Source organism: Microcebus murinus, chromosome 3 (genome assembly GCF_040939455.1).
Source record: "Microcebus murinus isolate Inina chromosome 3, M.murinus_Inina_mat1.0, whole genome shotgun sequence".
In the NCBI taxonomy this organism is placed as follows: domain Eukaryota; kingdom Metazoa; phylum Chordata; class Mammalia; order Primates; family Cheirogaleidae; genus Microcebus; species Microcebus murinus.
Window position 1 is genome coordinate 19,818,039 of NC_134106.1, and position 13,634 is coordinate 19,831,672.

The following is a 13,634-nucleotide window of genomic DNA, read 5'->3' on the forward strand; positions in this document are numbered from 1 at the left end:
TCCACGTCTCCAAGACCACTGGCCTTGTGAGCCTCCCCCAAGCAAGGCTGCTTCCTGGTCCGGCCTCTCCCGTCCCCCAGCTCCACACCCTCCCCTGAGGCCGGGCCCACACTCCCACCACACTCCCAGCCTTGCTTCCCAGAGGCCCTGCCCAGAGGAGCACAGACTTAGAGGCGCAGTTCCTCAGATGTGGGTTTGGAGGCGGGAAGCGCAATGGGAAGAGAAGCAGAAGGGTTTCTTAATTTCTGGCCCTCGTGGGGGAAGAGGTTGGCCCAGTGGAATACAATGGGCTCTGGGGCAGGTGAAAACCATAGGGAAGACAATTTTGGATTTTTACACAAGGTGGTTTACTAGACAAGGGAATTAGTTCTGACGTGAATTTTCTGGGTTCTCTTGGTGACGTCACATCCCCTCTGAACTGCTTTTCTGTTGCATCGGAGCCAAGCGATGCTCGCCCTGGGGACCTGCCACCACCACACCCAGCAGAGTTCCCACAGCCTCTGCACGTGGTCCCCAGGGCACGGGCCGCTGCACAGTGAGCAGCTGGGAGGTCGGGTGTGTCTCAGTGCTGGTCAGCATGTCCCGGGCTGCAGGTTCCCAGGCTTTGGTGGCCAGTCCCACATCTAATGACTTGTCCTCTTGGGCCCAGGCAGCCCCAATCCCCTACGCCATCTCTGGGGCAAGCCCTTTGAGCACCCCTGCCCTTCTGCCGGGGGAGGAGGGCCCACCCGGCTGAGTGTCACTGTGAGTGTGGCCTCAGGCCACTCAGTGACCCTGATCATCAGCAAAGCTGCCGACTGGTGTTCAGTGAGTCAAAGCAAGTCACACAGACCACGTTGGGTCTCAAAGCTGATCTGGTCTGGGCTCCAGGAACCTGCCCAGAGGCCACCTTCCTGTGGGGGCCATGTGGCCTTGGAAATCTGCTGTCCTCAAGCTCACAATGCCAGAAACTGGGAGGGCTGGGTGACAGGTCAGGCTGGCACTCCCCCACCCCCCGCCCCCCGCTTCCTCACAGAGCAACACAGCAGTCCCCAGGGGTGATGGCTCCTGGGCTCACAGGCGCTGGGCCCCATAGGCCAAGGGGGAGGCTACGTGTCGGGGTGGAGGCCAGCCGGGAACCAAGCCCTAGACCGCCCCTGCTGGTGTCAGTGACTGTGAACTGAGGGCCCCCCAAGGCAGGCTGCCCTGGGGCCACAACCAGCCTGGGCTGTCCCCTGGGCTCTGTGCTCTGGGGTCTTCCTGCCACCCAATGACAGGCCCTGCCTGGCCTTCTCAGGGGCACAGGCGGGACAGGCGGGACAGGCTCTGTAACGTGCACAGCGCTGAGCTCGTGTCAGGAGTTGCCGTCATTCTCATCAGGCGTCCACCTAAGGAAATCAGACCGCTGTGCAGGCCGTCAGAGAATTGCCATGGGAAAGCCCCACGCCGTGGCCACCAAAGAGGCTAACCCAAAGAAAGTGATAGGTGTCAGGTCTGGCGACCGTCTATGCAGCACAGTATTTCTCCCACTGATCTGTATGTATTTAAAATAAAACCCAAGTTTTCACTCCATTCTGACACTGCCCCTCGCTAGCTGGGTAGCCCTCCAGGCAAATGACCTCTCTGAGCTCCAGTGTCAGCCCATAGGAGCTGAGGGTGCACTGACTCGCCCCGAGGCTCCCCATGCCGGATGCCGTCTGGTCTTTACTCACCCCACTTCCGAGGGCCAAGGCAGGGACTAGAGACGACCTGGCCCATGGAGGCCAGGGGAGGAGGCTGGAGGGAAGGAGAGGCTGGTTGGCCACAGAGTCATGAGATCTCCAGTCCCTGAGCACCCCCTGGTCAGAGAGGCCTCGGGCCCCTCCCGACCTGGCTGCAGGGACCACACTGCCAGGGAACTCCCTCCGGGTGAGCTCCTCTGTTCCTAGACAGTTCTCTCGGGAGCGCCAGGCCTTGGGTTTCCTAGGGCTCCCCCAAGTCCTTCAACTTGCCTCAACTGAAGAGGAGGGCCCTGGGGGTGCTGTTGCTCTATTCCACCCCATGGGGTCTAACAAAGTCAAGGCCGCAAGACCTAGAAAAAGCTCAGCAGTCCCCGGCCTGGGGGCAGAGTGGTGGGAGGCTCAGCCAACGGCCCTCAGGCCGGCTCACAGCCTCCAAGGCCAGGGCACAAATCCAGCAGGGTGACACTACCAAGCCAAGGACACCCCAAACCAGGAGACAGGAATCTGGTTTGGAGGAGGAAGACTCCGGAATGGGCAGAAGGAGCCACGCTGGTGGCGGGAGAGGCCGCCCATCACAGTCACCTGGGATGATGACGGCACCGCCGGGCACCTGTGCAGTGGGTGGGTGGGCCGCGAGGGCAGCAGCATTTTGCACGTGCTCCTGGGTGACACTGGGAGCCCCCGCTGCTGGCCTCAGCTTCCTTGCCTGTGACACCCCTCAACATCACAGCATCATGTCCTAAACTTGGCACATACCTTATCAGCCTCACATCGTGTAACTTTACAGCCACCGCTAAGGTAGGCGATGTTATTCCAGTTTTATAGGAAAAAGAATTTAGATCAAGCAAGGAGTCAAAACTAGAGGACGAGCTCTCTTCCCGCACTCATCTCTTACTGTTCTATGGTTTAAAACGCCACCCTAAAGCACTCCTCGGCTTGTCTACACATTCATAACCCTGCCTCGCCCAGAAAGAACAGTAGGCATTTTTAAACTAAAATGTAAATGTTCATGAAGGTACCAGACCTATAGCACTTACGTGTGAGCCACACAATTTTAATGTGGAATGAAGAACCTTTGCAGATTTTCCAGTTTCCATACACAGTGGTGGTCATCATCCCTACGCTGTTAAAATTCAGAGAGTTCCTGTTTCACAGTTGTAAACGTGTGTCTCACCTAGCAAAATGAGCGCGCCCCTCAAAATATGTCTGCAAAAAGTGAGTTTCGCTCCTTCAGCAGCGAGCCGAACACCATGCTGGCACCGGGCACGACAGTGACGTGTCGCTGTCCCGGCCCCCCAGGGCCAGGCAGGTGTGGCTTCAAGAATGACGTGATGACAAGGTAAGCAGGGCCACTGTCACCCCGGTAAAGCACATCGCTCTGGACCGCCTCTCATTAGAGTTTAAGAATTAGAGATGGAGGAAAAAATTCAGCCTCTGGGGACAACTTGAGCCCTACTGAGAATCCAAACTGGGTCTCTCACGGCGCTGTGACACATGCATTCCTCCCGACCCGGCCCTGAGCTCTGCTGGGCTGGGAATAACTTCCCAGTGCTCCCACCCCAGGGTGAGGGCGGAGTGGGGGAGACCTTCCTTTTCAGAACTCGTCTCTTCTCCCTCCAGGGCTGCCTTCCCTGCTCCCACCACTGTGCAAACCCCCCACACCCGGCCCGCCTGGCCAGCTCCTCGTCCACACTGAGAACCCCACACAGGCCTCCCGTCCACTCTGACACCTTCACCGCTGTCCCAAAGGCAGCCCCTGCCCCTCCCCACGCCTCTGCACGTGCTCCTGCTACGATCTGTGGACAGACCCATCTCCTCCACCAGACAAGGTGCCCGGGAAGGCAAGGTGCCCAGGAAGGCAGGCTCCACTGTCCTCACCCATGTCCTGCCAGTGGGGCCCCCTCCAGCACCAGGTGCTCAGGAAACCCCGAGTTGTTGGGCTGGACTGAGCTGCGGGCATGACGGTGCTCACAGACTCGCCACTCACCATGACCCCTTCAGCCTCTGGCCAGCAGAGGCGCAGGCAGAAGCCATCAGCGAACATGGCCTCCCAGCCCCAGGTGCTCTTGGTACCCAGCTTCCCTGCCTCCGGCCTTCTAATGAGCACCCAACCTTCCCCAGCTGGCCCAGCCCGAAGTACAAAGAGGACTGGGGCTCGGTCACTCCCTGGAGGACAGCAGATGGGGGACAGTTTGGGAACTACCCAGAGCGAGGCAGAGCACACAAAGAGGTATAAAGCAAGGCGTGCAAGGTCGGGGGGTCACATCCCAACAGGGTGACGTTGAAGATGGCCTCACGAAGACCTGGGCATTAAGGAAAGACAGAGTGGGACGGCATCCTCTGAAACGCAAAGATGAGCTCGGACACCACACTCAGCAAACGGCCCGGGGGAGGACGCACCCGGGCTGTGCTGTGCTGTGCTGTGTGCACACCCATCTGACCGTGAGAACAGACCGGAGGAGGCTCCCTGGTCTGGGCAAGAGACTGGTGCTCAAACCCTTGCTCCTTGGTATGATCCAGGGACCAGCCTGCCACACTGCCCAATCCTGGGTCCCATGGCAGACTACAGTCGCAAGGTAATCCCCTCAAACTCATAAGGTTGAGAAGGTTGAGAAGCCTGCTCAAGTCACCTCTTCTCACCCCCTGGTCCCCTTTAGACAACCGGGCTATATGGCAGGGGTCCTCAAACTTTTTAAACAGGGGGCCAGTTCACTGTCCCTCAGACTGTTGGAGAGTGCGCACTGTGGGCCCGGGACGAGTCGGCTGCTAAGCAGGACAGGCAGCAGTGGCAAAAATATCCGAAGGGCCGAATAAATGTGTTAGGCAGCCCACATGTGGCCCGCGGGCTGTAGTTTGAGGACGCCTGCTCTATGGTGACAGGGGTAAGCAACAGGGCAGCCACTGGGGTCTTTTTATTTGTAGGTTTTTTTTTTTTTTTGAGACAGGATCTTGCTCTGCCACCAAGGATGGAATGCAGTGGCATGATCAAAGCTGACTGCAACCTGGAACTCCTGCACTCAAACGATCCTCCTGCCTCAGCCTTCTGAGTAACTGGGACTGCAAGTGTGCGGGCACCACCACATCTGGTTAATTTTTTTTATTTTTGCAGAGGCAGAGTCTCTAACTCCTGGCCTCATGTGATCCCTCCAGCCTCAGATTCCCAAAGTGCTGGGATTACAAGCATGAGCCACTGCACGCCCAGTCTATTTGTAGATCTTTTAAAGTTTTATTACTCCTAAAATGATTTTCTAGAAATAACTTATTTCAAAAGAATTGTTCCTTTTTAAAATACACATTTTAAAAATAATATGAAATAGATAAAAATTTTATTTTTAAAAATAAAATGAATCTCCCAAGTGGGTAAACATTCAGACTAAGGCTTCCTCTAACCCCTGAGCTCAGAATGCAACCATGTGAAAATTCCTTTACAAGATCCTTCCTTTTGGAATTGTATGCATCACAAGATCCTGCACGTTTTTTACCAGTCCACAGGGACAGGGGGCCGCTCTAAGCAGGGCTTTAGAGTGGAAGTCCCCCCACTGGAGGCAGTTTGGTGGTTCTCTTGCCTATAAATTCTCTAAACCAATCTCTCCTTATAAGCTCATTTGAGCCTGAAGATTACAGAACATTCCAGAACTGGCGAGCAGCCAAGGGGGAGAGAGCACTGCTCGGGGTCTGGTGTCTAGGTCACCTGCAGGGACCTTATGACCCTCTGCTGCTGGGAGACAAGCCACACTGGAGCCTCTCTTCATTAAAACTCACTCAGATGCTTTGGAAAAAAGTCTCCAGGGAGCCGTGGGCTGGATCATCATCATACAAACGTAAAATGTGAAAGCTTGAAGGGAGCAGATCACTGATTACCCAGAATACCAAGGCCTTATCTTGCATTTGTGCCCACGGAACGGAGCAAACTCTTTCTGGGATTCTAGGACTCGATACCTTCAATTCAGAATATGACTCAGTTTTTGGAGAGTAAAACTTTTTGCACATTTTCAGCGGCAGGAGCCACATCATCTCTCCTGAATCACAGCTTCCTCCTTGGGGGTTTGATTCCCCTTTCTTCTCCCCCTTAGTGCTTCTCAGGGGTTGCTCAGCAACCCCCTCTTCCCCACAGCCTTCCTAGGGAAGCTAGGGGAGCTATGCCGCCAACACCAGCACAGGGAGACCAGAGGCCCAGACGCTGGCATTGCTGAAAAGCTCCCAGGGTCTCGGGGGTGCCACCAGGCGTGGGAAACACGAACATCAGTGTGAACACGAAGCTGGTCACGGTGTCCCTGAACCAGCCCCCACCTGCAGGTCCCATATCTGCCGGCTGAGGGATGGCCACAGCTCTCCAGCGCTGCGCCCCAGATGAGAACACAGCACCCAGCACGGCGCAGGTCTCAGCAAACCTGGCTGAACACCTGAACCAACGCTGGCCTGCTCTCCCGTCTCGCCGGGGTGCCTTTCTGTACCTCTAGGGGTCATTTATCCTAGCTGGTCTTTCCAGGTAATGCCTCTGGGTCTCCTTCCTCCTGCCTCCAGTCCTCCTGCCTCCACCTGGCCCAGGCCTTCACCTCCCATGGAGCTGGGAACCGACTCCTCTGCCTGGACCCTCTCTGGTCCCACCAGTCTACCCCCAACACATATCAATCCTCCCATCCTCCTTATATTTCTGCCAGTGCTACCTCCCACTCAAAACACCTCAAAAGCTGCCAATTGTCCAAAAGTTCAAACTCTTCATTCTGGCATTCAAGGTCCTACAGACTCTGGGCTTTATTATGAACTTTATTCTAAATACCTCCCACAATTCCACCACGTAAACCATCTGCTTCAGCTGACGTCTGCGACACATCACCAGCAGCCTCCTGACCTCGGTACACGCCGCAGCCGTATCTTGAGAGCTCTCAAACTCTTCCACAAAAGTGCCTGGGGAGGAAGCCTCTCATTTTACTTGCTAATGCATATGGATCGTGCAATCTATTCAACAAAATCCACGTTTATATTACTATTTTTAAATGTTTGCCTTCGAGTAAAACAGATGTGTCTGTCCACTACAGTGTAAGCTCCACTAGGACGGGGACAAAATCTGTCCCAATTACCACTGTGCTGCCAGCACATGGCAAACACCTGGCACGCTGTCGAGTGAAGAAATGAATATACAGAGGAAGCAGGGAAGGAGGGGAGGAGGGAAATGCCAACCCCATAGTCCTCATGTGGCTTCACATGCGCCAAACACACCTTTGTGTCCCCCAATGTGAAAAGCACCCACTGGGAAGCCCCCCCGCTCCCCCCAACTATGCACCTCCTCTCACATGCTCACCTCCAGCCAGATCTTGCAAAGGGTCAGGTGGGAAGGTAAACCTTCCTAAGACCTTCAAGCAAGAGCTGGCACAGAGCTCTGTCGCCGTGCCCCTGGCCCTCCTGCTCCACTTTGAGACACGCAGGAATCTAAAGCTCAGAGTCATGGCCACCAGGAGTGAATGGAGAGGACCCTCGCTCCAGATCAGTGTGAGCCATGCTGCAGGCCAGGAGTCGGCCACGCGTCCTCCAGCCCCAGCACCTGCACTGGCGTCACTCCCTGAGAAACCGCAGTGGGCGCCAAATGATCTCCGTGGGTGGAATTGTCACCCTTGACCTTCCTGAGTCTTCCCTAGAAGAAGAGGAAGGGTGGTGCCCAACCAGCAAGGCAGGGGCCACGGCCACTGGGGCCCTGCCGAGTGGATGCAGGGCCCTGGCGGCACAAGGGCTCTCACCACCCCCACCCAACGGTCCCTGGCGGCAGTGCCCGGGCTCGCTCCTGGGCCCAACTCCTCCCGAGCAGCCCTCACTCTCCTTCCCTCCCACCCCGCCACTGTTTCTCTGCCTGGAAACACACTCGGGCTTCCCAGAGAGTTCTATAGCCGGGCCCGAGGGGTTCCCAACTTTCACACCATTTCCTTTTGGTTTTCACCTAATTTGTCCCCTTACTGTGTGACACTTTCCCACACGCCAACAGCCCCTCTCTGGATTTCTTCATTCTTGTCCTCAGGTGAGCGTGGGATTTAACCTGTGGGCACCACGTCCCCAGCATCCCTCCTCTGTGGGCCCCCGATGACCACACGTCCCGGCCTCCTCTCTGTGAGGCCGACCCTTGGGACAGTAAAGCACCGTGGCGAGAAACGGGGCCCCGACTCAGGCTGGGGTGGAATTCCAGCTCCACGGCCCGGAGCCCTGAAGTCACATTTTTGAGCTCGCTCCCTCCTGTGTGAAACACGATAACCAGCGCCTGCGCCTGGCGGGCTGTGAGAACTCCTGCCGTGTGTGTAAAGTGCAATAGCTTACTGCGCCAGACACATGGCTCATCCAAGTAAATGTCACCTGTTATTACTGGGTGTATTATAAATTCCAAAGATTACGACTGAGCTTTATTCCCAGTTTTCCAAGTCTCCTTGCATGGGTCAAATTCATTTTCATCACCTGAGAAGGTGACGTGTGTCAACAACGGTGCCCAAACTTGGCCGTGCTGCTATTCTAAGGCTCTACCCTCAAACACTGTTTTAGTGCACAGACCCCTGTATCCTCGGTTCCACATCTGTGGAGCCAGTCAACCTCGGATTTCAATCACAGACATTCAAACACCTTCGAAACATCAAAGATGTTCCAACCACTGCAGATCTTAATTACCACTGTGCCCCCACCCCTCTCTCCCATTGCCTGTCGGGTCTCCAAGGTGCAATTATAATGCTGGCTGTGTCACTCTGCGCCGGCTGGGTTTCAAGCCCTGCAGTGTAGCTCCAAATCCTGACCCCGGAACCTCACTGCCCAGGTGGACAGCTCAGCTCCTGTCCCATCCCTTTGCCCATCTCACACCAGGAAGCCCCTCATGGAAATGCCAACAGCTGCTGGAGCCGCCTGCCCACGCCAAACTGGCAAGTACCTCCCAGCCCACAATGACTGACTGGTGTCTGGAGACCAATTAACCTTCCAGCCATTCGTCAACAAGTCCTTCTCCAAACCCGACAACAGGAGGCAGTGTGATGCCGTGGAATGGGCACTAGCTTTGGAGCCAGACCAGCTCCGATCCTATCATCCCTGCGTAAGTCCCTGAAAACCTCCCTTGGCAACCTCCTCACATGGCAAATGAGGCTAACAGCCTCAATACTACCTCCATTTAAGACATCTTTGCCCAATCCAAGGTCACAAAGGTCTTCTAGAAGTTTTATAGCTTAAATCTTACTATGATCCATTTCAAGTTAATTTTTACATTTGGGGTGAGGATTAAGATTTTTTTTCTATATGCATATCTGACTATTCCAGGCTCATTTGTTAAAAAGACTATCCTTTCCCCATTGAATTACCTTGGCACTTTTGTTGAAAATAAATTGATCATATATGTGGGTAATTTCTGGACTTCATTTGGATTCACTGATCTAAATGTCTATCCTGAGGCTAATACTATACTGTCTTGATTACTGTAACTTTATATTTAAAATCAGGTAACATAATTTCTCTCATTTAAAAAAAGCTGTTTGGGATTTTCTAATTCATTTGTGTATTCATATAACTTTTATAATCATCTTATCAATGTTTATAAAAGAGCTAATGGTGATTTAGATTTAATTAAATCTATAACAATTTGGAAGAAATGACATCTTAACAATATTAATTATTCTTATCTGTGATCTCTCCATTTATTTAGGTCTTCTTTAATTTCTTTCAGCAATGTTCTACAGTTTTTACTATAGAGATCTTGGACATATTTTGTTCAATATACCTTTAAGTATTTCATGATTTTGGATGTGACTTGAATGGATTTTTTTTTCAGTTTCCAATTGCTTGTGCTAGAATATACAAATTCAGCTTTTAAATATTAATCCTGTCACTTTCAACCTTGTTTAGTAATTTTGTGGATTCTTTAGGATTTTCAACATAAATGATCATGTCAACTGAGAATAAAGACAATTTTGTTTTGTTTTCTTTCCTATTTCTATGACTTTTTTCTTGCGTTATGGCATTGGCTAGGACCTCCAGTACAAAGGTGAAAGAAGTAGCGAAAGTGGACATCCTTGCCTTGTAGATCTTGTGCACAGCAACATAATTTAGGGGCCCAGTACAAAGTGAAAATGAAGGCTCCTTATTCAAAAAGCAGGAATAAATAAGTGCCATTAAAGGTACTAAAACATAAAACTCTGTCCTCTCCTCTGTGGTCTTCTTTAGTGGTGTTTTTTATTTGCTACCTAATGTTGTTCTAAGAAAAGTTAAAATGTTTAATTATTAGCATAGATTTACCATCTATCTTTATATTGTGCAAGGCCAGTTTTAAATACAAACGTTAAGAGCATTTAATTCATATACAGGATCACTGAAATGAAGCAATTAGTATTTCATGGCTCATATGTACCGAATTATTTCATTCTTATCAAAACACTGGAAATGCTGCAGAAAGCTAACAACTGTTTTCATTTCACTTCTTGATACATGCACATTCCACTAAGACTTTCCACTTTCAGCTTACTGATGGGTATAAAATGACTAAAAGGAAAGGAACCATGGTTTGTTTGTCTTCCCCTTTCTATGTCATCAATTTCAGCATTAAGTGGCTATCTAATCCAGGAAGCAGCATGAATAAGAAAGAAATGATGGAGTTCTTTGATGTTCACGTTTCTGGGAATATCACTGCCTTCTTTCAGCATTCGAAGCAAGTTCTAGTTTGAACAGAGAGCACGAAATCTCAGGGGTGTCAGCACCTTCACTCAATTAGCTGTAGATACAACACATTATTTTGTACTTGTTTTGCATCTTGCTGAATCCCCAGACATCAGGGGTTCACCAGAATTCCATGCTGTTGGGGCATCGCAAACAATCGTAAATGGGACAGCAAGCAATGACAGACACTCACATTGTGTGTGTTCATGTGCATGCTCCATTGTCTCAGCAGACTTCAATTTTAAGACATAAGTTCAAAAATAAAATTGTTAAGAATTTCAGGACTGTACAAGTTATATGCCCATAAAGCCAACACTACTTAGGAGGAGAGCATTTAGACTTTCATGAGTAAATATGATGTAGGTTTTTCATAGAAGCCTTTTGTCAGGTTGAAGAAATTCTCTACTACTCCTAGGTTTGATCATGAATGGATATCAAATTGTGTCAAGTGCTTTCTTCTGCATTCATCGCCATGACCTTATGGCTTTTTCCTTTTAGTCTAATATGTTGAATTACACTGATTTTGAGATATTAAAACAACATTGTGTTCTAGTGAAAATCCCTGCCTGATCATTACATATTATTCTTTTCTGTATTTTTCCAGATTTTATTTGCTAATATTCTGTTAAAGATTTCTGCTTACATGTTCATTAGAAATGTTCATCTCTAGTTTTTTTTATTGTAACATCTTTGTCTGGTTTTGATGTCAGGGCAATACTGACTTCATAAGATAAGTTGGTAGAGTATATGTAGAATTGGTATTATTTCATTCTTGAAAGTTTGGTGGGATTCAGCAGTGAAGCCATCTGTGGCTGGAATTTCCTTTGGGGAAGTTGTGAACCACAAATTCAATTTCTATAGTGGATATAGGACTATTCAACTTTGACAGTTTGTCTCTCTCAAGTAATTTGTCCAATTTGTCTAAGTTGTCAAGTTTACTGGCATACAGTTGCTTATGACATCATCTTATTATTCTCTTGTTTGTAAGATCTGCAGTCATGTCCCCATTTGCACTCCTGGTATCAATTTGTGTCATCTCTCATTGTCCTGATCATCTAGTTGAAGGATTACCACCCTTGTTGACCTTTTCAAAGAACCCATTTTGGATTCACTGATTTTTTAATGTTTACCCATTAATTTTTGTTCTATTTTTATTACTGTCCACTTCTTTCTCTGGATTTACTTTTTCTACTTTCTTAAAGTGGGAGCTTAAATCACTGATTTTCGGCCTTTCTTCTTAATGAATATACGAATCCCCCCCCCCCCACTTATATGCCGCTTGACTTTTTGTAGTTGCAGTTACCTGTGGTCAACCACAGTTTGAAAATATTAAATGGGAAATTCCAGAAATAAATAATAAATGGTACGTCATTCTGCGCAGCATAGTGAAATCTCACACCATCCTGCTCCATCCCACCCAGGACGTGAATCAGTCCGTTGTCCAGAGTATCCACGCTGCCTCCACTACCCACCTGTTAGTCACTTAGTAGCTATCTCGGTTATCATCTGCTATTGAGGTATCGCAGTACTTATGTTCACGTAACCTTTATTTTACTTCATAATGGCCCCAAAGCACGAGTGTAGTGAGGCTGGCAATTCAGATATGCCAAAGAGAAGCCATAAAGTGTTTCCTTTAAGTGAAAAAGTGAAAGTCCTCAACTTAAGGAAAGAAAAGAACCATATGCTAAAGTTGCTAAGATCCAAGGTAAGACCAAATCTGTGAAATTATGAAATATGAAAGAGAAATTTGTGCCAACTTTGCTGTTGCACCTCAAACTGCAAAAGTTAAGGCCACAGTGCGTGATGAATGCTTAGTTGAGATGGAAAAAGCATTAAATCCATGGTGGAAGATGTGAACAGAAAATATGTTCCAGTTGTTATAACTGTTCTTCATTATTGTTGTTAATCTCTTTATAAAATTATTCATTTATATTTTTTAGCTGCCCTAATTCAAGGAATTTCATTAATCTCTTACTGTGCCTAATTTTTAAATTAAACTTTATCATAAGTTTGTGTATATATAGGAAAAACCATAGTATATATAGGTTCAGAATTATCCATGATTTCAGGCATCCACTGGAGGTCTTGGAGCATATCCCCCATGGATAATGGGGAACTACAGCAGAAGCATATAATGCTATACATTTTCCTCTAAGCATAGCTTAACCTGCATCCCATAAATTTCAGTACACGTGTTTTCATTTTCATTTTCTAATTAATTCATTTTCGAATCTCTCTTTTTTCTTTCTTTAGGTATGTGTTAATTTCCAAATATTTTGGGATTTTCTAAATATATTTCTGTTGTTTCTACTTTAATCCATTTTTTGTCAGAGAACATAGTAAGATGTTAATCTTTTTAAAAATGTATGGAGTCTTATTTCACATCCCAGTAGAGTATGTGTCTTTGAGTACATTTTAGTGCACTTGAAAAGAACGTATGTTCTATAGTTGTTGGGTGGAGGGTTCTATATCCCTTCAGTACAGCTGGTTGTTCGGGTTGTTCAAGTATTCTATATGTATTAATTTGTCTACTTATTTTACCAGTAACTGAAAGATGAGTGTTAAAATCTCCAATAGAATTACAAATTTGTGTACTTCTCCCTTTTAGTTTTACCAGTTTTTGCCTCATGTATTTTGAAGTTTTGCCATTATATGCATATGTATGTAAGATTATGATGTCTTTTTGATGAATTGACTTATCATTACAAAATGTCTCTCAGTATTCCTGATAATATTCCTTGTTTCAAAGTCTACACTGATACTTATAGTCATACCAGCTTTCTTTTGATTAGTGTTTGCATGGATCATCTTTTTCCATCCTGTTACTTTTAATATATTTGTGTTTTTATATTTAAAATGATTTTATGGGCTGGGCGCGGTGGCTCACGCCTGTAATCCTAGCTCTCTGGGAGGTCGAGGCGGGCGGATTGCTCGAGGTCAGGAGTTCGAAACCAGCCTGAGCAAGAGCGAGACCCCGTCTCTACTATAAATAGAAAGAAATTAATTGGCCAACTAATATATATAGAAAAAATTAGCCGGGCATGGTAGCGCATGCCTGTAGTCCCAGCTACTTGGGAGGCTGAGGCAGGACGATTGCTTGAGCCCAGGAGTTTGAGGTTGCTGTGAGCTAGGCTGACGCCACGGCACTCACTCTAGCCTAGGCAACAAAGTGAGACTCTGTCTCCAAAAAAAAAAAAAAAAAAAAAAAAAAATGATTTTATGATAGCTTATAGTTGGTTCTTGCTTTGTTATCCATCTGACAATATC

The 13,634-nt window shown here is 48.4% G+C and overlaps 1 protein-coding gene across 1 annotated transcript in view; it reads right to left on the minus strand.

Moving 5' to 3' along the window:
- Window positions 1-13,634, minus strand: part of ADCY3 (adenylate cyclase 3) — an 82,790-nt gene that overhangs the window by 47,100 nt on the left and 22,056 nt on the right. The window lies entirely within an intron of this gene.